The sequence below is a fragment of the Xylocopa sonorina genome, chromosome 4 (assembly GCF_050948175.1).
Source record: "Xylocopa sonorina isolate GNS202 chromosome 4, iyXylSono1_principal, whole genome shotgun sequence".
Classification (NCBI taxonomy): domain Eukaryota; kingdom Metazoa; phylum Arthropoda; class Insecta; order Hymenoptera; family Apidae; genus Xylocopa; species Xylocopa sonorina.
In genome coordinates, this window is record NC_135196.1 from 7,499,600 (window position 1) to 7,523,037 (window position 23,438).

Consider the following 23,438-nt stretch of genomic DNA (forward strand, 5'->3'; position numbering starts at 1 on the left):
CTTTTCGTAATAATGGCCTTATCCGCGAGTGATAGATGAAATGGACAGTGGAAGTGCGGTAGAATATTTCAAAAAATTTTTCACGTTGAATATAAAATTCAGCTGGATTATCGTCGCGATATTCCAACTGTAACCGTTATCTAACACAGTTAATCGATAATAGAACCAAAAATATCGAACCTCGAACAAAATCGAACATCAAACAGGACAAGCTTCGCGATTATCAATAAAAATAAAAATAGCGAGCTTTCGAAGAAGCAACCTTATTAAATCCCACCCTGAGAAGATGGAATAACGGGTTACGGAGGGGCTGGGAGCAAAGGAACAGCGGATCGATGCTCCAGGGGCGGCGTTTTGCGTGATTGAAGCGACACAGGGTGACGTATTGGAAATCCTATTTTCCGCGACGGTGAGTACTTTTACCTTTCGCGAGCGTGTATTGTTCGCGCGTTGGGCGCGAGTATATATCGTTGGAGGACCGCGGAAACAGGAACGGGCCAGGTTTTATACCCCCGACTCGCCGGTCCGACGCTGGCGCACCTTTTCAGCGACTCGGTTTCGCATAAATCCTGCCTCGATCCCGAATATATATGAAGAATTTTATTGGAAACGCACCTCGCCTCTCGCGTCTGATCTGCGACAACTGTATAGTCTCCCCCTTTTTCGAGCCTCTCTTTGTACCATCGTGCCGATGCGCGTGTTCTTCGCGCTTTCCGCCCGCAACAAATCCCTCCTTTCATTTCGTTTAATCCTTATTGGCCGCGTGCGAACCAGCTGTCTGGATCGAGGATGGAAAATATGATGATAAGGGATTAAGGTGGAACGTTGCTTCGACTTTTACTCGATTTTTATTGTCTATCCCTCGCGCAGGCGGATGTAGATCTCGTGGATGAGATTGTGTTTCTTCTTTTCTTTTGATGAATTCGTAAATTTGCAAGTTTAAATAATTTTACTGTAATTAATACCCGAGTAATCAAAATTGCACCACATGTGCAATATATCCTTATGCTAACAGGCGCGCTAAACCATCGCGAATCACTTTAACCTGCAAACATAAAGATCGGATGAAAAAATTTGTTGCAGATTCGGGTTTTCCATTATCGAAGCCAATTTTTTGCCACGCGAACGTGCTCGCGAGTCGAGTCGAAATTTCGCTGCTCGTAAAATCCGCATTTTCCCACGCTTCAACATTTCCCCACCCCGGTACTTCTGCAAAGTATTATTTTCTGATTTATGTCACGGTCTCGTTAAAGCGCAGCATCGATCGATCGAGCGTAGTAAAAGCTTGTGTACTTAATCTTTCGCGTTTGCATCGCATAAAAACACACGACCATTCACCGCATCGTGGTCGACGTTGCCGCGCAATTTCCGTGAGAAATCGTCGCGGAAAGCGAGACGACGAGAAACAACGTGTACCGAGTTTAACGTTCGCCCAACGCGTTAATGTCGCGCCTATGGCGACGAATCCTGTGTTTAACGTTATTTGCACTCGATATTAAGTCCTGGTGCTCGATATCGCAATTAAAATTCGCTTTGTCTCGATGCACGCGTCAGCAGCACTAGGCATTAAATTTTCTATCAAAAATAAAGTGTCACGGTTGAGGGGGTGGAAGCGAGGAAAAAAAAAAAAAAAATAGAGGAAACTGGGCGGTCCGTGTCAGAGATCGTTCGATATTCTCGCATGAAAACGCGTGTCGTATAAATTTGAACGCAGCTCGTCGATTCGCGGCGGAAAAAACCGCGCGGGGGATACGCGGCGTTTGAAATTTACATCGGTCCTTTATCCTACCCCTGCGAATTATTGATATCTGTCTTCAACACTCCGAACGGACTTTATAATGAATTCTTTGCACGTTGGTAATAAAAGTTTCTGTGCGGCGAATGATTCCGTTTGAACGTGTTTACGCGAAGCAAACAAATTTAAATATCGCTCGATAATAAATAAGTAAGAATAAACAAATACCATTCAACGATAGGCTTCGTATGTTTATAAATTAGAGAAGAAAGAAACACGCGTGTACACACGTATCTAAAGCACCATCTTCATAAACCGTTTTTCTTAATTTAATTCTCACAAATCGCATGGAGAACAGACGCCAACGCTAGAACACCCTCCTCGGATGACATACGGCCGTTGGCGTGGAGTCAGCGATTCTTCTTTTTATTACCAGAATAAAACCTCCCTCTAAAATATCGCGTCTTATGCAAGCATACTATTTCCACCTCGAACTATAAAGAACCGAAAGCCCGCGGACTCGAGCTAACAAATGGCCCCCTCACGATTCATCGAATCTCGTCGACACCCCGCGCATCACTCGCCCCGTTTCCTCCATTTGGCGCGCGCACCTGCCTAAATATTGTTAACAACAAATGATAACCGAGCCAGAAGCAGAGCGCAGCTCTGTACGGAGTAAACAATAATTTATCCGCGGTCGGTTGCTCGCGGCGACGAAACGCCGCAAAAAGAATAACCGGAAGAAGCGGCGGCCGTAGGAGGAGCCAGAAATGGCTGGATAAATTGATAGCCGGGGACAAAGAGGAACCGTAGACGTTTCCGTTCCGAGTCCGAGACGAGGAGGACGCGCGGTCGAGCTTATCTCGCCGGCGGAAAGACGAGGAAGGGACAGGGCTTTTCGCGTGCTGCGAGCTCGGTTTTGGCTGTCGTCCAATTTCGACCGTTTCGCTGTCGAGAGTAAAGAAGACGCGGCGAGCGGGCCCGACGAAAATGGAGAAAATTCAGGCTGGCGTTCACACCTGGCTCTGCATACACGTGTGTACACCGTTACGCGAGAAAAGAGAGAGAGAGAGAGAGACGAACGGCGAAGGAAAAGGGGACGGAGCCACGAAAAAAGAGTTACGTCGGCTGAGTAAAAGCGAGGCCGCGCTTTGAAGGGTGCGCGTCCTCCCGAAGGGAGCGTGGGTTCTTCATTAAAATTAACGGTACCACTTTGAAGAGTCGGTCGCGTGGAGGGCCTCTCGTCAGAAGTGGATAAACATTCAACTGGTATAATTCACGGAGAAAAGACTGATTCGCCGTAGATGGGCTAAATAACCCTTGTCGCCTCGAGGATTGTCTCGCTCGCTCTGCAAGCGACGCGACCGATTCGAGTGGGTGTTGCGTGTTTTATCTTGTTCCGTCGAGCCGCCGCCTCTTTTGTAGACGCCGCCAGCTTTTACCGCTATTTATTCTCTACATTTTTAGGGTAACACGGTGAAGTTTCTTACCGTTTAGTAGACCAACGGAAAAAGGGGTGGCGCGGGGAAGATTGCGAAACCTTTTACTTCGGGAATATTTATAAACGTCGATCGGGAAGACTAAGCTAAGGGAAAATTAGCATTGTGGTGGAACCATAAACTTCTTTATATTCGTGGATCGGTCCTTTCTTGTGAAACGAGGTCCAATTTACACTTGATTACGGTTTAAAATCTATGTTCTTTAATCCTGCGGCAGTCCAGATTGTCTTTACGAAGACAATTTGTATAGTAAACTATATTTTTTCTTCATTTTACACATTAAACAAGTTAATGGACATTGGTTCCCAATGTTTACTAAAATTTAATCATGAAAAAAGTTAAATATTTTCAAAAAAAGTCTACTTGAAACCCCAATTAACCCGTATTAAAATTAGAAAAAATTGGAAACGCTATATCTCCGAAGATAAAAACTTTTATTCAACGAAGTGCAGCTTGTTAAAAGCTGGAGATCTTTCTCTTGAAAACGGTTTTTGGATCATCTCGATCCGACTTCCGGTTCCCGAGATATCGTCGTGTAAAGAGAAGGATAATTTTTAATCGGTTATTATGTCTGTCCTCGTCGGAAGGACTCGGACCTCTCGCTCGCTCCTGGTCACTGACCTATCTCATTCATGTGTCACGTGGTCTGTCTAGACAGCTGCCAGACGGATTTTTACTATTACTATTAGTGCGTACGCATTTCCTGGAAAAACAGCTGGGTCAAGTTCATTCATAACTACCGCGACGTCCTTGCGCGCGGTAAAAACTTTGAACCCTTATATCTCAGCAACCGATTGAGATATCGAGATGAAACAAAAACTGTTTTCAATGGCGTAATTTTCTCTATTTATTCGAGGAGTTTTGGTGAGCAAATTTTTCTACAGCTGGTTATATATACACTTCCAAGCTCGTATCGATAGAAGTTCAAGCGATCTCAAAGAACATTCAACCGCAATCACCCACCATCCACTCATCGACCGCAAAATCTACGACACAGTTGCCAAAATAAACTCGTAAAAAGGCATCGCACTAGTCTAGAGAAGCAACCGCGACTGCCACACGCTCACCAACCACCCTTGTCTCTCCTGACTTTACATCAAGCCTCGTCCGTACGCAAAAACCGACTCCAAAGTCCAGCCGACCACAGACTTCGCCATAGAACCGCGGGCATATCGCGTCCACCCGCGTACGTATACCACCGACCGCAGACCATCAACGAGAACCCGGGTACACGGGTATCCTGACGTCCGTCCACCTCCGTGGACTCGATCGTTGGCGTGGCTCGTCCGAAGGTACATAAATAACGTTCCATCCAGAGGGGCGTTTAACAAGCGCGTGACACGAAGTCATATTATACGTCCGTCGGAACACGGGGCCCCTGGCCAGCCGGTTCCTGGTCCAGCCGGGCTCGATACTTGAAGCGTGTTTATGCGAGCCTCCGCACGCTCCGGCGGAGCTGCCCGCTGTCTGGCTAGGTACGCGCTCGCCTCCTCCCGCACGAATTGCAAACGCGCCGCTTCTCGTCGGAATTGCAAATGCTACCGCGCCGGGGGTATATTTTAAAACGAGTGCTTCCCGATAATAGCTTCGGACCCCGGAATTTCATCGGCGCGGATACTCGCGCGGGTAGCGTCTCGCCGCGGGAGCACACCCGGCCCCGGCTACGCTCTCGAGCGAAACGCGCGGCCAGGAAAAAGTAGCAGGGGGGGGGGGGCGGCGGTGGACGCTGCGAGTGGACGGAGAGGGTTGGTCGCGTCGCGGAAACTCGGAAAAAAAAAGAAAAAAAAGCACTTGTTTCCCAATTTTACGCTCGCGTTGTTTCATACGGTAAACGCGAACAACGCCGGCAATGCTTCGCCGTGCGCGCTGCTGCGCCCTGATTTTATTATACCCGCTGGCTGCTGGGGGTGCGCCGCGTAGGCGGGGTAGGTTTCTCGTTCGGTATTTGGCTCTCTTGGAATTTCACTTGGAGAGCGTGGATTGATGTTTGCACTTGATTTTTTTGTTCCTTTCGTTAAGGACGATGCTGTGAATCGTTTGGTGTAGCGTTTCTGAATGCATAGTAGTTCTTTAAATCAAGTTCATATATTTGTGAGAATTATGGTGCGATGATTTTTCGAAAATCGTACAGGAATACCATGACAATAATTATTGCAGCACTCAGAGTAATGATATTTTAGACGTTTCAGGTTCTCTTCTTGCGAAATAGCCAGAGTCGAAAATCTTGACGGATTTAGAAGAGGATCCGCGTTAAAAGCAGAACAATCGCGATTACAACACTTTGTCGGGTGAAAAAACGAAAAGGAGAGCAGTCACGTCGTGACAACGGTGCCATAAAACGGTCGCTCGCGAGGCTGGGCCAATTTCTAGATTGGCCAGAACCGCTAGAGGACCAGTCACGAGCGAAGGATCGAGACGGCGCGGAGAGAAACGATCGGCCATTATTCACGACGTAACGTCGTCGCGGCGAGCGTAATTGTGCATATTTTTGTCGCATCTGCGCTGTCGCTCAACGGAATGGCCGATGTCCAATTGTCTCCTTACGAAGGCGTCTAACAGCCAATTTCGGCTCTCGGTTCGAGTCGTCGAATTTGGCCGCGGTTGCTCGAAATTCCGTCTCGGTCGTCCGTACGCGGACCACCACGCGGATACACGTGTACGATCCACGCGGAACGCGTCGTCGATCTTTGTCGCGCGAGATCTACGCCTGAATCTCTCCTCGTGGCTACAAATCGAGTATGAATTTAACTCGTTCGGACTTTCGCGCCACATTTGCGCGCTAAGGTCGAAACTTAACGCTCGTTTGTTAACCAGTTTCTTTGAAGCTTCGCCTGCCGCCCCTCTTCGCATCTTTTCGCGTGTATTTTCATCTTATCGATACGTAAGTTTGCAGTTAGATTCGCATAAATTTCTTCGCGTACAATTTTATCTTCGAGTTCAATTTAATCCTTATATGTTTAAATACCAACTTTTTATAAGTAATTTTGCGTAGAACGTGCGAAACATAAATTCAAAGAAATTCACGGGTGAAATCTGTGCCACGGTTAGCGCAGTCGGCTGAAAATCCAGCGTTCTCCCTACGCGGGACAAATACGGCACAGTGAGCCGGCACTTTATCAGCCTCGACAAATTCGTATCCTCATTATCGACTGTCACATTTATTCCCCTCTAGCGTGGGACGAATTTCTTTCGAGACTTTCGCGTTATTGTCCTACTGAAAGCGATAGAGGGTGGCTCATGGTGATTCGAGATGGAAGATTTATAGCATACCCGCCGGCGTTCTTCCCTCCCCGGGCTGAAAATGGTGCTAACGCTAGTCTTATCGATAAGTGGTGGCAATATTGAAACGTTATTGGGTAATTCGATACTGCGGATAAATTTGATTTAACTTATCGATGAAGTGAATAATAATAGATCAGTCACAGATCAAGTCGTTCAACAGAGCACACCACCTACACATCGATCGTTTATAAATACCCATTGCATTTATGCGAATGAATTATTGCTAGACCAATCAGTCTTATATACCTGCGCATCGATAACTATCAACAAATTACACGCAAGCTAATCGATAATCGTTAGCATCATCTTCGCTTTAGCCCAAGAAACAGGAACAAAACGCAACGATAGCTCATACGGGTGGAATCGAATTCAGCATCGATAAGGGATCAGGTGAAGCGCGGTTGTTTCGTTTACAGGGGGTTGGCGAGCGAGGATCGCGCACGTGCGTGCACGCACGGACGTCTGGAAACCAGGGTTCGGGCGAGAATGAATGCGGTAATTAGAGATTCGAAGGAGTTACGTTCCACGGGAATTGTAATCGCCGCTGTGCATCGCAGAAACGCGGTTTCGCGCGCGAAATTACGAGCACGTGCAGTCTCTGGTCGATGCCTTGCTCTTGTTACCGTCGTGATCGACGTCTTCTTTCAGGACAGGGTTGAAAGCTGTCGATCGTTACGTCACGACGTAGCTGCTAGTTTAACTTGAAAACTTCCTGCGTAATGATGTAACTGCTTTGTAGAATATCTGTTGCGTGCTGACGTTTCATTAGTGAGTTACAGATTTTTTTATGTTCAAGGCGATTATCCATTGCTATTGCAATTTTCAAGTATGATACAAGTGTTTATTTTGCATAATTATTAGGTTGTAACACAGGAAATGTTCGATTTTGGTTTATCAGTACTTTGCGTTCTGTTTGAACAAAGAACAGTTAGCAATTACGTATTACTTATTTATACTATCTTACGTAATGTGATTCGGTATGGTGCAACACGGAAAAGATTGTTATTTCGAACAGAGTCTTTCTGGGAGTAATAAATTTAGGAAGATCTAAAATCGCTGGGCTGTTGACAATTTGGCAACTGCGATGGCTCCACGTTGCTTGACAGTAAAAATACGTAACAATCACGCAATACTATAAGCACGATTCTATCAATCTCGAGACGTCTCAAAAGAAGAAGATCTAACGATATCTGAAAAACGGAGAATTTCAAATAAAAAATCTCTAACCTTGATCAAATGGAATTAAGAAGAAATACAATATTTTAAGCGGTACATCCAATGAAATTAGACATAAAAATTGCTTGATAATCGTATCCGTTAAAAGCGCTATGAAAAGTGCAATTTTTGACGTACAGAAAATCTGAAAAAGGCGCAGTTTTAGCGCGACGCGTCTTCGCGTGGCCGTCGTAAATCTAATCTTCGTTGGGCAATGGCCGTTCGTATTCCAGGGGATGGTCGCTGTTATACGTATGGGGAAATCGCGTGACGGTGGCTAGCTACGGAGACAAACTGTGTGTTTGCCTCTTCATTACCCTCCAGTAAACACTGGCCGATTTTAATTACGGCCTCCGTCGCGCGACTATATCTCTTCTTGCTTGTTATTTACTCGCAAGCCCGCCAACGCCATCCAACTTTCTTCCTGACGGTTTAAATGGGAGCGGTGGTTGGCGACGTGATTTTCCTAATCTTTTCCGTGCCGTGAAACACGCCGCGTTCTCTCGGATACCGTTTACCTTCTTTCAATTTATTATCAACCGTCCATGGCAAGCATAATTATTCTTTAATGTTATCGATGAACTATTTGCAGAACGATCGATCAAACGTGTTGTCCAATTAGAAACAGAACACGTACGAAACATTTTCGATATAATATGAAACATTCGAAAGCAATTCCAACGTTCCACCCCAAAATGTATTCCACCCCTCACGACAGATACCATCGAACAATCGCGAGATCCATTTTTCCAGCGAACACGCGCTGGGTTATTAAGCTATCTGCCATTATCAGTCAATTACATCGCGCGTTACCTACCGCGATATCTCCGGCACGATCGAGCCCTTCGCCTTCGTTTCCCCCCCCTTGGAAGTTTCCGCGGTCGATAGCCGGAGCCGGCCGGCGGTTTTTCGCGCTGCTAACAAGCGATCCGCGGGATTAAAGCCGGATTCACGGAGGCTCGCGAGCAAGCGATACGATCGCCGCCGGTGCGAGCGGTCGTTTCGCCTCTCGGGGCGAAAGTGAACGAGGGCCGCAAAGGTTAAGGGCCGATAAGATCTCCGGAATTCCGCCCCTCGTCGATATTTCTCATGGAACCGCCTATTACCGGCGCCCTGCCGCCCCTCGCATTCGCACCGTCTCGCGCGGCTCCTCTCTTTATCTCCGCCCGCGTTTCCCTCCCGTATTTCCGTTATCTAATGTTTATGGACGAGCCGATCCGTTGTATAGCGGCCGATCGTTTCTTAAACGCGGCCAGCTACGAATTTATTCGACGGTCTTTCTTCCCGGTCGCCCTTACTTCGCGCGCGGAGACTGGAATCGAGGCGAGTATCCGTCGAAATGCAAAGAGGAGAGCCTGGTCTTGTATTTAGAGGGGATGGAACACTAATTTAGAATTCCTCGACGAAACTTGGTTCTACGTGGAAGGAAATATGTATTCCCTAAAAAGAATAAAATTCAGATCGATATCTCTGCATTGGTTTTAAAGAAAACAGGTCCTCATCAGGCTTCGTGCACAGTTACATCTTCTGCATATATAGAGGAAGGGTGGAATGCTTTAAGGGATTCGCGCGATGCGATTAAACTGTTCTTACATCTGGGTTAGACTGGACTCATTTGACGAATATTGTTCCAGTGTAAGCTAGAATGTGTTTGTTGGAGCGTAATATGGGGGTCTGTGTGAATATGTCTAACATAGTTTCCGGGTAAACTGTCTTTCGGATGTTGAGTCTCAGCACTGTTATCTCGCGATGGGAGACGCTTTGAATTATAATTCAGTTTGATTCAATGGCAAAGGCCATCGTGTTTCTCTAGCAATATTTTTCATTCAAGTGCCTTTATTTTATTATTTACAGCAATTATTATAGAGTAATTACTTAGTAGTTGCAGATGTCTTCTAAGATATCTATATATATACTATTACGTTCACTTTCCATTTTAATCTCGAAATTCAGGTCAAGCCCGATCTGCTCGTTTGCTTGTTAACACTCAGCTCCGTGTCCATAAACTGTATTCCAAGTAGAGTTGGATTAACGTTGGCAACCTTCGCTCGCGCCATAAACCCGTCAAATTTATGCAGCCTCGAAATTTCATTGTTCTATCTCGAAATTGCGGTAATAAATTTGCCGTTCAAATCGTAGTTAATTGTTTTTTATCGAATGACATGATAGTTAGGTGAGGAGAGTTAGTGAAAAACGACGCGAACGACGAACAAACGGACAGACGCGGTAAATCATTTCGCGATCACAATGGCAGGCCTTCGTTCAGTCGACCAATGGGCATCGACGTTTCGAACGGACGCGCGGTCATTCCCGCGTCCTCGCGACCGATCGTGAAATATCGTTGCCCGTTAAACGGTCCGCGCGTAATTTACTCGGGTTGGCCTCGAATTAGAATTCCTGCCCAGGGCCGAGCAACCTCGTATCTAAATGGTAATGGGTCCGCGTCACGCTAAAGAAGCCAGCGAGAGCGATTGCTGCCGGACAGTGAGTCAGGTGGCGAGCATCTAATGGTCTTTCGTGGGATAATGGCGAGCTTCGAATATTTCTCGCTGCATCGACGATGCGTTTGCGAGCAGTGCTTAAATCCATTGTCGATTATTGTGGTTCGACGAGTTTTTTCGAGTTAGAGCATGACCGAAAGGATAGCCGTTGGATACAGAATGGTGGACAATTGATTGTCCATTATGGCTGGTCCTATTGGAATTAGTTACGCGGATAGCTACGAATTGGTAGAAGATGTCCTCCTTAATGAATGGTGCGGTTTATTCGCAGGCGCGATGGGTTCCAGGGACAGGAGGAGAATCCTTTGAACGACGGATCAATTGACAAATATTTGGAGAGATGCTATCGAGTCGCTCTTAAGGAATTGCTTTTGATGAATATTTAGAGGCATAACGTTTGTATTGCGAGAAGGATGTGTAAATTTATTAGCGTTCCAAGTTCCTCTTATGTGACACATAAGTTTCTTTATTGATAATCTAGAAGTATTAAATCGATTTATTCGACAAATTTAAAAGATTTCCATTTCCATTTCCACTTCCTGTGTCTCTGAACTCTCGAAACAGTTCGAGGCGTCGACCACCATTTTCTCGTAATTCCTAATCCCAAAGGTGAAGAATTTAAGGGACGAAATAGGATGGCTTGGGCGATGTATCACGAAGATTGCGAACTTCTCCCCGTAATTAGTCCTGGGGAGGGACGTGTTTGTTAATGTTAACGTTTGCGAATTACCGGTATGGAACGACGCGAAACGCGGTCTGTCTCGAGAGCTAATGGTATTACCGGCACAATAGAGTCTCGATTATCCGACTCGGTCGGAGCCACTGCGCAAGGAATGCCGCGGAATAAAGTTTACCCTTTGACGTGCTCCCATCATGCGAACGCCGGCTGAATGGGGAGTTACCAAAGCATATGCGCGTTATGAACTTTATGCACAGCGCCGCGATATTGCCTCGTCGCGGGACGATCGTTCATTCCTTTCGGGAGGCGAACGCAGCAGCTTCCTTTTGCTAATGACTAAACCGTGCGCTTCGCGCGAGCGCACGTTTTTATGGGGTATCGTTTAACGATAGTCCTTTGAACTGTCATCGCAAAGATCGTCCTCGACGTTACAACCACGAGCGACCACGCGAGGCGAAACTGAAGACGCAACGACCTACATCTCCGATCGCATTTCTTACGTATGTAAATGGCCAGCATATCTGTTCCACGTTAAGGGATGGATCTTCCATATGCACCCCGTTTCGCAAGATGGCGACGATGCAGCGGCAGGTGTATCCGTCTTGACGATAAATTCCTCATTGCGATCCAATTCTTCACGAGGCCGTGTCCCGCCGCGTGGAACCGTCCAGTTGTACAGTCAATTTAGAATGGCCGTACCTTTTGCGGTGGATAGAGGCGACCTTTTTAACCGTGCCCCGTTACGCATAATTTACGTTCATTATCGTTAATGGGCGGGCTATTAAGAGGGGCGCGAGTAATAGTATGGCAATACCACTAATGCTTCCGCTCCTCTTACTTTATACCCACCCTCGCCTCCTCGCCCCATTCTCGTTCTTTCCCTTTCTTTCGCCCGCAACGGGCTTTGCGCTCTTCATCCCCCCGCCCGTTCCTTCGGGCCAAGCTCGTTTCACCATTTTTCTGCCGGCATAGTTTAGAGGGCCGCGCGAAGCAAACGATGCCGGGGGAGAGAGAGAGAGCATTACTCTTCGCGTGGGAGAATGCAATAATCGGTGAACGATCGTTCCTGCGGAATAAAAGTATTTTTTACGCCGCTGCAATCGTTCGAATGGGTAATTCGATAGTAATCGATGGATACCCGTTTTCTTTCCTTCCCTCGCGCCTGATGTCGCGGTTCTCAGAGACACATCGGTACCATTTTCAACGAGATATTACTGAAAATACGTAAGGACGCTCTTCGAGTCTCAGCTTGCGTAACAAACTCTGACAGAAACATCGAGAGACTATCTCGAACTATCGTACTTATCCAGCACGCAGTCTGCGTGATTCCGCGTGACCACTTTCATCGTTGTCTCCTCTCTGTTCGACAAAAGTGCGTTCTAACTTCTGTAGCGATTCTTCGTTCGTTCACCAGATACGTCCGCCCGTGTTCGCGACGTTCTGGCGTGAGTATCTGCGAATGTCCGTCGGGCTGTCACTTAGCGTCGCGAAAGAAATAACATTTCGTTCTTCAGCATCAGCGCGAGACATTGTCGTCGTCCGCGTCGTCGTCGTCGTGGCGTTCGTTGTCCGTCTCGTCTCCGTTGGACAGTTTCACCCTCGAGCTGCAGGACATCGTGGCGAGCGCAGGGATCCTTGTCCCTCCGTATTTTTGTTTCTCGTCAAGCATTCTTGCCCGAAGAGAATTCACCCCTCGCTAAGCTTTGCGCTACTGTCAGCTTGAATAATACATGTACGCGGCCGCGGAACGTTCAGCTTGACGTTATTTGTCCTGCGAAAAGCTGCTCGAGTCCGCGCGGTCGCTGCTCTGCTCTCGTCTCGATCTTTATGACGGAGCTCGCGCGAGGATCGACAAGTTTTTATCAGAGCAGGATGTTTATTTTCACGATTGGATTTTACATTTCTCCTTTTAATCGTTCGTTTCTAATTTATCTCTAAGTAACGATGAATACGTCACTTGTTGTCGAAATATTTCTTCGAAAGCCCGCAAGTGTCCGTCGACGCAGAGTCGACAATGTTCACGCGTACATAATTTATCGTGAGCGAGTTCGCTGAACACGTAGCGATGGAAGACTAAGGCAAACCTTGGCACGGATTTCCCGTGTCGTCCCGATCGTCAACAACTCGGTTAATGTTTCATCCCTTGTAACCCTGTACGTCTGTGTGTTCCAGGGATTGCCTTCGACGTGAATTGGATGCAGTGACGTCACCTGGAGTTCGCTACACGGTGAGTACACTTGCGCAACGACGCGAGCTGAACGCGTACGGTTGTCGACGGATAGCTCGACGGTGTAGGCTGCGCGAGGCGTTTTAAATTTTCTCGAACCGAACCGATTCGAGTGTTTGCCTCGTCCCGTTCGCGTTTCCTCGCTTCCGAACGACGCTTTCACAAAGCGCGTGCTGCGTTTCTCGACACTTCTTCAACTCTATCGATTATTTCACGTATCTGCTTCTTTAGTGCATCGTTACATATTTCGATTACATTGAAAATTACGTGTAGCTGTTCGAAGTTAGATTTATCTTGGTACTGACTGCTTACACGGTATGTAATATTAAAGTACGCTAGAGAAATCCCTTTAAACAGAGTTATGGTTTCATCAGAGTGATTGTAAGTTACTACCCTCGTTCGTACGTTACAAAAAAACTCTACCATTCCGAGCAATACTTCCCTCCGTATGAAATTAATTCTCTACCCGCTTCATTCGCGGGATTCTACACTCTCGTTCTTCACAAATCACTTCTACTCGCTCTGCTTCGTAATACTTTACTAACCATACGTAAACCCTTCCCCGGCTTCAAAGCGAAGCGGCTCGAGTACGAGGCGTAAAAAAAACAAAAAAAATAATCTTCGTACGGACCAAGAACACCCCCGCGGCGGTAGGTAAAACACACCTTAACGTAGTTAGCGGAGCCATGAATAAATTTAGCACGGCGACCGAGATTACGAGGCCGGTCAAGTAATAATGTGCGCGAGAAGAGGCGCAACCCTTACACCCCCGCCAACCCATAGACGTTATCGAGCAAAGCAACCTCCATCGCGTGAAATGAGCCTGGAATGCGTGTGTACAGGGGCGAAAAATATTCTTCGTCGTTTGAAACATTTTTCCGTGCACTTGCGTGCGTTTACAGGGGAAAGTTTAAAGGGTGCACGCGCCATCGAGGCTTCCAAATTTATCGAACGATTAGTTTTGGTCGATGTCGAGTGAAATTGCAGTCGAAAGAATTATTTAACGATAACGTAATCAACGTTCACCGTAAACATCATCGCGTCCATCTGCGTAAAACTGGTAAATTGCGGAGCGGGACTAATCTACGCGAGCGACGCGGACGCAAGGGTGGCGGTGGCTGCGCCGAGCGAGAGTGGCCCGAAAACATTTACAGGGAACCGGATTAACGTTGGTATTTAATCTCGTCCGCGGTTTCTCGCCGTTAGAATGAAACGCGGGACAGCTAAAAAGGCATATTAAAAAGTAAGACCGGGCAGAGGGTGCGCGCGACGGGGGTGCGGACGTGGGCGCAGTGAAAAGGGGCGGTGGGACAGACAGCGAAGGAGAAAGGTATACAGAGAGCGAGCGCGCTTGGTCCTTCGATGAAATCTCATCTCTTTAATGGGAGAAACTTTTCTAGCGGGCGAAGTCATCTCCCTCGAGCTTTCTCATCGAGTATCGGATTTCTGGCTGATCGCGCGCCTCCACGGCGCGCCGCGGCGTAGCGAGCGGCACAGACACCCTTGAATCCGTCGCGTCCGCTGCGAGGGGCCCCGTTTTCTTTTCTCTCCCCCTTTTCTCCTTTCTCCTGTCCTTTCTTTTTTCCATTTTCCTCTTTCGCGAGAGTTAACGGTGAAAGGAGGTGAACGACGATCCGCGTCCGTGTTTTTTAATCATCCTGAAAAGGAGCTCGAACGCGTGTCGCGTCTTAAGTTTGAATCGGGAAACGCGATGGATGGGAAAGGTGGGCGAGAGAACCTGTTCACGGTTATCACCTACGAGGGTGTCACGGCTATTTGATGAACGCCCCGGTCTGTGTCGGCGCCGTTCCGCGACGCGTTGTTTCTGTTGATGCGCGATTTCTCTTTCGTTGGCCGTCAAGGAATGATTTGTAACGGCTGAAATATGGCGCGTAGGAGAGAGAGGACGATGTTAGCCCTCTGTAACGCGACTTGGAACTTGTGTACACTCGTGCTTCGAAAGTGCTGGGCTACTTTAGTTTATTACGTTTCTCATTTTCTCTTCTAGCGAGAAAACGATGTTACAGAGATTTTATAAAAGTTGTATAAAAATATTTATAAAGTTATTTAACATTAGATCTCAGATGAAAGTGAAAGCCCGTGATAATGCCTGTACGATTTGTTCCGTCATAAGCGAACGAAGTTCTGGTAAGTGTTAAAAGGAATAGAAAATGATATAATATATTTATGAATAAGACGTTTCTTTAGCAAACTTGAATACTTTATTCTTGCTTTTAATTTTTCGTTTATAGAAAGTTTACTCTTTCTCTCTCTCTTTGAGGGATGGGTTCATGTAGAGAATATAGTGCTGGTCTATCAAAGAGAATTCTTTTCTTTTCTTCCATTTGATTTTTAGTAGTACGATATTTCTGTGAAGCCGAGTTTATGCAACTTTTCGTTTAATATCGAATCGAAAGGAATAAAATAGTACTAAAAAGATAATGAAAAATAATATAGTACGAGTGTTCCTTTTAGGAAAAGTGAATATTCAATTTTCATTGCTTTCTTTTCAATGATTGGTCGATGAGAATATCGACATTATTAGACAACATTATTTTTCTTAGCAATTTTCTGATTTTTTAAATTAACAATATACGTGAGAAGCACAGGTTTCATGTTGAAAAATTTATATGTAAGTTGCACGGAACTAGTCTCAAAGATATGAGATATTTTTCGGATACTCCGTGTCTCTGAAGTCTTTCTTCCTCGACAGTAATACCGAAATCAGTTTTCCGGTGCTTTCGGAACCGTTTACCCTCCGCGCTTTTAAAAGCGCGCGCCGAAATGGCGAGCAAACTGGAAAAAGGAGGGCCCCGGCGAAAAGCAACGCGTACATTCTCGGACGGAGTATTCTGAAATAGAAGACATTGCCTTATGATGGTTCCTCTTTAGAGGAAATGGAGGGTTTAGCTTCTCGATGCTACGCAGAACAGCGGAGAATTAAATAATTCTGAGGAGTCTCAGGAACTCGAACGTTCTCTCTATTCTTTCGCACATTCACAGTTCTACACGAAGCAACGCGCTTCACTTTTTAACGATAATTATCGAATAAGCTTCCTAAGTCTGTTCCACTTTAAAGTAAGGAAAAAATCTTCCACCGTTCGAAGTAAAAACATACTCTACGTACCTGCATTAAAATAATTTCTACTCCTCGTTTCCTCTAATTTTTCCTACGCCAGGAGAAAATCGTTGAGAAAAATATTACGAATAATTTATCCGCCGTTTAATCCATCGCTTCGTCCCCCGTAATCGCGGAGGCACGGATGCACAAAGTGCTCGTAGTTAAATGCTTTTGAATTTATCGAGGTAATCGCAACGACCTGAAATCTTCTGGCGCATCCCCCGAGTTTGTTCAGCACGTGAGCACGATAACTCGAGGAGCGAACAACTTTAGTTCAGGGGACGCGTACCACCCTAACACGTACACGGTGGCGCACACCCACGCGCGGCGCGTTACACGCACGGTTGGTTGACGTGTCTCTCTCGTTGGAAATTGCCATTCGAAAGCCGTAATTAGTTTAATTAGTTCCACATCGCTATTTGCTTTCGACGTTACGTCCGGGCGACTTACACGCGTCACGAGGCGTTTTCTTTTCTTCGTATCTCGCTCGTGAAAAGTTAGACTCGTTCTCGGGGAGGATCGCCTCGAAATCTCTGGGAAACTGGCTACGTAAGACCGCTTAACGAGGCTGGTTTGTCATCTCTTTGTTGCGGAAAGGAGAACTCTTTACTTCGGATGGTTGCAAATTGCGTTGATCCTTTATTGTGTTAGTATCTATTTCTTCAATTCTCTGGTTATCAAATTGGGGATGTAAATTCATGCTTTCGCTGGCGTGGGCGAGCAAGTAACGATAGAGATTTATTTTTATTCTTTGGATAGGCTTTCGTGATAGAAGTACTGGGGAGGGTTGTTAAAATTGTAAAAGAAGCTTCGATTTTTCCGTATTCTGCTGTAATTTCTCTGCCTCTAACACGATGCAATAACGATAATAATAAATGGTGGGAATAACGTCGATAAATATCGTTCTTTGTTCCACGTGTTGTTTGATAAAAGACGATTCAGGGCGAGTTGAGAGGGCGCGCGTAGGAAATAAATCAGAAGGATAATGCCTCGAAACGTTCACGTCAATCGCAAATGCCGTCAGTCCCTTTTCAGGATTCGGCTTCGCGGGCTCGAACGCGGTAACAAATACCTTTGCTCGTTACTTGTCATTCATAAGGTTTTATGTGGAGATAGCCGAACGTGCCTCTGTTCTATTCGTTTTCGTATAAGTCGAATTGACATTCCAATTCACCCCACCTTCGATATTTTCTCGCGTCTTCGCGCTTCGGAACCACCGACCGGAACATTTCTGTTCACTCGGGAGATGGATGTTATTCGTTCTCAAGTCGACGAAGAATACGAGAAATTATATAATACGTATCGTTGCGCTTTAACCGAATAATGTTTTAAATTTTTATTTCCACTGAACGAGTAGCTTTATTTAGTTTTATGTTTTTGTATATTAACAAAAGTATTCCACATAATTACGTAAATTTGAGGAGACTGAAGATTATGAAATGATAAGAATTTCGATATTCACTGACACTAAAAAGTGCACAGGAATAGTGTCAGAGACTAACAGTTCGCTTGTACGTAGAACGCGATAACTTTCTTCGTCCTTAATCGAAATCTCACCCCTAAACGCGAAGATCGATACCCACATCGTTCGCCACACGCACGCCAATTTGAAACGAGCATACCTCGGTTACTTACAATTCCCCTTGCCCAGTCACGTATCCCGTACGTCGATCAGAGACCTCTCAGTTCCGTTTCGCATCGGTTCACCGCGATGGCGGGCCGTTCCTTAGCCGAAAATCGGCCATCGAATCTATAACGCTGTATACCCGTTTCACGAATCATACCTCGCCGACCACTTCGCGGGAGGCGTTCGCCAATACGTTCACCCTTTCCCCATGGTTTCTCCATTCAGTATCTGCCGTTCGTATCTCGCGGCATTGATGGAGGACGTACCAACCTCCTCCGTATGCAAACGGAATAAAATAAAACGCGGAAGATAGAGAAACAGGGGGATCGGATCCATCGAATATCGACGTTTCCATGGCATAGAAGCGAGAAAATATTTATTCGCAATTTATACAAGTACAATACGTTCAGATTATCGCGCGACAGATATCCAGGCCAGTGAGCCAGTTAATTATTTCCAGAAACTCACGTTGCTCAAAAAACGAAGCTTCAAATAGAATTTCTTCGTCTGAAATAGATCATCGTCTTATTTCAACCTGTAGATTTCTCTCACCGCGTATTCTCCACGAACAGTTGCCGAATAGCCCGTATAATACCGTATACCCGGCTCAGTTCTCATACCCGGTGAACTAGTTCGCGGAAGGCATTCGCAATACCTTCTCCCTTTCCCCGTGGTTTCTTCGGTTCCGTATCGGCCGTTCGTATCTCGCGGCACTGATGGAGAACGTGGCGGGCTCTACGTGTTATCGATAGAACGGTCCGCGTGATCATGCCCGGGCCGATTTCGTGGCGCGGACGATCTACGATCAGGGCGATTCGGTGAAAAATGAACCGGCTTCTCTCGGGGCGGGTTGCACACGGGCTGGCCACGCGAGTCGAGCGTACGCTACGTGACCCCAGCGAGACTTCATAAATCGGGCATCAATATCGAGAGGGGAACGCGTGCTCAGCCTGGCGTCGCCCTTTTCTCTCACGTTTTCCGCGCACGCCACGGTTCCGCGCGGCAAATTTATTGCGATCGTCGCCCCGGCCCCCCTCTCCCGCGATTAATAGAATCTATCGAACGAACACCGCGTGCACGCTCCTTATCCACCGGCTCGGATCTTGCGCGGGCGGCGATGAAAGGGCCACTGGAAAGGTCCGCGCGCGAGACGCGATCTCTGCTGATTTCACGTTTCATTCTCAACGATTTCGGGTGAACGCGCCAGTGTAAATCTTCGAGTTGATAATCTGCGCGAGTTTCGCGGATTTGTTTGAATTTTCGAAAACGACGGACTTCACTCTTTCGAGTAGCACCTTAGCAAAGATTTATCTTCGAAAGCTTATCTAACCTTTCGGTGGAGTGTGCCGTTCGACCTCGCAGTAAACGTTCACGGTCCCCATCAAAGGACGCTTGCACGGTATCCACGGACACCTTAATCGCATCACACGGCGAACCAAAGGGAAGATAAATAAAAGCGGAGGCGCGCGGAGGTGAAAAAAGCCGCGTTACGTCCGTTCCGTCGAATGCATATTTCATCGAATCGACGCGAACCCTTGACTTTTACCGGCAGCTGCCGGGCCTCTCGAGGGGATCCTGCAAAAGATTTCTTTCGGAATCGAACGGGCCGCCGGTCTACATCTTGATTAAAGCGATTGTTTCAACGGAGAGCACTTTTGTAGGCGCTGCTCCTTTCCTCCGTCTCCGTCCTCCTACTTTTTTCTCTCTTTTTCCTCTCTTTTTTCTTCTTTTACCATTCAAGTACGATTTCTCTCTGCAGGTTCCCTTTTCTCCCGGAGAACGGTCCAAGCGCGATATCTACTTAATTACCGAAGCTTTTGTAAGCGAAACGAAGTAAGTGCTCGAGAAAGAGCATCGAAGACAGAGAGGCGAATATGTATACGTATATATATATGTATATCTATGTATATATAAAAAGGAGAGAGAAAAATGGAGGGACGGTGGAGAAAAGAGACGGGAGACACCGCGTTGATACCAATGGTGGAAAAGGCTCGAGGAAATGTCCGATGGCAAGAGGCATTTACATGTAAATGGCCCCATGGTTACGAAAGTCTCGTCGAGTGGGACGAGGAGAGCGAAGTTAACGAGGCTCGATCGCGAGCTGGGAGAAAGAAAACGGCTGCCAGACGGAAAAAACGGCTGCGCCATCGAGCGGCCGAGAGGGGATATCTTCCGTTCCGTTCCGTTCCGTTCCGTTTCGGTTCGGACTTTCGTCTGTCGTTAACATTGCTCGAGTCTTCCTCCGCTTCCGTTGTTCTTGCGCGCTTCGCGCCTGGAACAACCCTGATTCCTTCTACACCCGCGCCCTTGGCCAATACTGGCGAGATACTCGCTCTGGTGCTGTTCATCCTTTCGTCGTTACGTCGTCATATTGTACGAGAGATGGCTCGTTCTAACTCGACTAACTCGTCGCACTGAAATTGCGAGTCCAACTCACTGTGAACTATTTCTGTACTTTTTATTATTATCATAAAATGCGAGAAACGAATGTCACGTTGGTGAATTGTACGGTTGTTCGTTTGTAGACGAGGTTGGTTGCTTTTAGATAAGCGGAATGGTCGAGGGAAGGAATTTCGTGAGTTCTTTTACGCGCTTCACGAACGAGATAAGTGTGACCGGTTGGAATTTTAGTGGATGTACTTCGCGCGAGAAATGATTAACACGTTAAACGTTAAATCGATCCCAAAGGGCCGACGATATTAAACTTTCCGTTTAGACGATGTTGGTCTCCGTGGACCGGCTGTAGGTTACTTTTGTTTGTACGCGGATGCATTTTCCGCTTAAGTGCAATGTAAGACAGAATTAGCTTTGCGTTTAACGTGTTGCGACAGCGAATCACTATTCTAAAAGTAATTACATCGTACAATATCAAATGTTCTTCGAATTGCAATTAACGTGTTTACCTTTTCATTACGCATGCACATTATTTCACTTGAAACTCTCTTACTTTCAACTTCCACCAACTAATTTAGTTGCGTTAACTTAGGAAAGAAAGAAATTAGATTTTGTTGATTAAAACATCGCTAGAACGTATCCATCTTCGCTATATTCGGTTCCAAGTTCGTTCTTTTATCCGAATCTCCGTTCAATTGCAGTCGCCATCGTCAGAAATAGGGTCTAAAGTTCATGACCGTTTTTAGAGCGAGTCGCAGGTTGGAAATCGAAAATGGAGGACCGACGCGAGGCGCGGGCACGCGTGTGCGCGCATTAGGCGCACGCGAGTGCCAAGCCAGACTCGTCCGGCAAATAGTTGGAAGCCTTGCGCTCGTATATCATCGGGACAGGATTTATGCAATGCAGAAACTTGCGTGTAGGTACGGGTCTGTTGGCTTAAGCGAAGGCAACGGGCCACGTGTGGAACTATAAGTCACGAACGGTTTTCACTGAATGCGCGCGTGCGAACAATACTCTACGTGTTGTTGACGTGTCGACGCGGAAGTATACGTGTTCCGTAAGTTTTTTAACGAACGTGAACCGACACGTTTCGTGCTCCGTTACGTTGCCCCTTTCCGAACATTCCTCTGTTCGAAATGGTAATCGCGATTCGAGATACTTGGAGATAGATTAATAGAGAAATCTGTTTCAAGGAGGTACGATTTCATCTGTTTTTGCGCTTATTTCATCGTTTTCATTTGATACAACGTCGATATTTCGCGAAATCTGCGCGATCTTTATTAGGTGATTTGAATTTTTACACGAACGCGCACCTTAGCCGGCCGAAATGAAATTTCTAGCCGCAGCCGTACGATCCGTCAGTCTGTAAGCTGTTGGTTATAAACTGAGGCACGATGAACACGCTTCAGAGGTACCCGACTGACGTCAGCTTGTAATTGCATTCCTAGTGACGTGTGGATACACTTTGGGCGAATTGTGTTGGATTATCCGTTCTCAATGCGCGATAGCTTTCGCGTTTCAGCCAGCGCACTAGCTCGCGATATCAGACAACCCATTCCAGCAGCTTTGTCCTTAATTAGCTGTCGCCTTTCAATTACAACGACCAATATTTCGATGTTTTTTATTATCGTTGTAACAAACGTCTACACGAAGAAAATGCAAATGAAACTCAATAAAATACAATATTCAATATAAGAAAGAGTAACCAAACTCTGTGTCTGCAAGACTATGAAAGAACTAGATATTTCTTGGCAATATATTCAAGTATACCTAAATTCTACCTTTACATCTACCGAACCAAGTACACAGTCGAGCACGAGAACAGCCGTTGGAAATAGGAAAAGCGGCCGTGGAACGAGACTAATCGGAAATCCTGGTCCCCGATATTATTTTTCGCTAGCTTCCAACAGACGTGGAAACTTTTCGCTGGGAACGCTGGTGGTGTACAACTTTGCAACGCGATAAAATAAAGCGTCGGAGATGGGAAACACAGCCGGAGAGTGATAGAGCCGTAGACATTGAATCGGTCTCGTGTAGCCAATCATTGGAGGATCCTCCCATTCCCTGTTTAATCGTCTCAGCAACCTGGGTTCCGGCGGCCCGATAATGAATACGCCTCGTAGCGCAGTTAGCTACATCTGTACCAGCCCACCGAGACACTTTTGGCCAGCGTGAAAATTCGGAAAACTTTGCTACTTGGAATTGCTGCCTGCGAACGAATATTAACTTAACTCTCGTGGCGAGAAAGTAAACAGCGATTCGTGGAACGAATCGTGTAGGGGGTGAGAGAAAAAAGGATAGAGAATTTGGGGATTGTTACGAGTTTACATCGAATTAGGATGTTATACGATTGCGTAGATAGATTTTAGTTGGGAATTAAGAGAAATATTTGACTGCAGACTGTAAATTGCAGACAGCTACACGGATTGTTGCTCTTCGAAACTCTTCTTCTTTTTCTGCCATGTCACGAGGCGGTACGGTTTTCCTGTAGAATTTCAATTCTACATACGAGGTAGCCGCTTTCAAGCGATTCGTGAGAATCGCTCTTAGAAAATGTTCCTGTCAGGCGCAAGCCGCCGTATAAACTTTCAGCCGTTGATCGGTAAATTAATCTCCAGTTCCTTTCATTGAAACACAGAGAGTGTTCCACACGAGGGAAATGGATTTCTTGTACGGCCGTGTGTCGCCATGGGAAACGGAACGTTTTACAGACTTTTATTTTGATCTCGAAGGGGACTGTAGGCGACTGATTCTCGCGCCAGCCGAGAAATATCAAATTCTCGAGATGTACGTTTCCTCGAAATTTCCGTTTTCGAGGAAAATCGTTAACCTACCTCTAAATAAAAAGTTTTAATATAACCTTTTTGCGGTGAAACGAACGCAATTTAGGTACAATAATAATTATATTTGCGGTCGAGGTAGACTAAAAGAGAGAGGGTGAAAATTTCATCAGGTGCACTGGTGGATATTAAAAGCTTCGTCCTGTTCTAGAACCGAGAAGACTTTTAATTAAAGAAAGTCCTAAATTAAATTCACTTCTCTAATAAGCGTGATTTAATCTTTTTCTAAACTAGTGTTTGAACATTCAGTTTACACGAACGAATAGTCTCTTTTTAGAAAAACTCTAATTCAGCTGATTCTGTGCCACGCGGAAGTCG

At 46.2% G+C, this 23,438-nt stretch overlaps 1 protein-coding gene across 3 annotated transcripts in view; it reads left to right on the forward strand.

Annotated features, from left to right (window-relative positions):
- Positions 1–23,438, forward strand: part of LOC143422621 (uncharacterized) — a 458,375-nt gene that overhangs the window by 56,395 nt on the left and 378,542 nt on the right. For 2 of the 3 annotated variants that reach the window (XM_076893398.1, XM_076893405.1), the window contains exon 1: positions 13,085–13,138. The exons of the other annotated variant lie outside the window; for it this stretch is intronic. The gene's annotated coding sequence lies outside the window, so the exon portion shown is untranslated. Of the gene's footprint in view, positions 1–13,084; positions 13,139–23,438 lie in introns of those variants that run through there. 3 annotated transcript variants of the gene reach the window in all.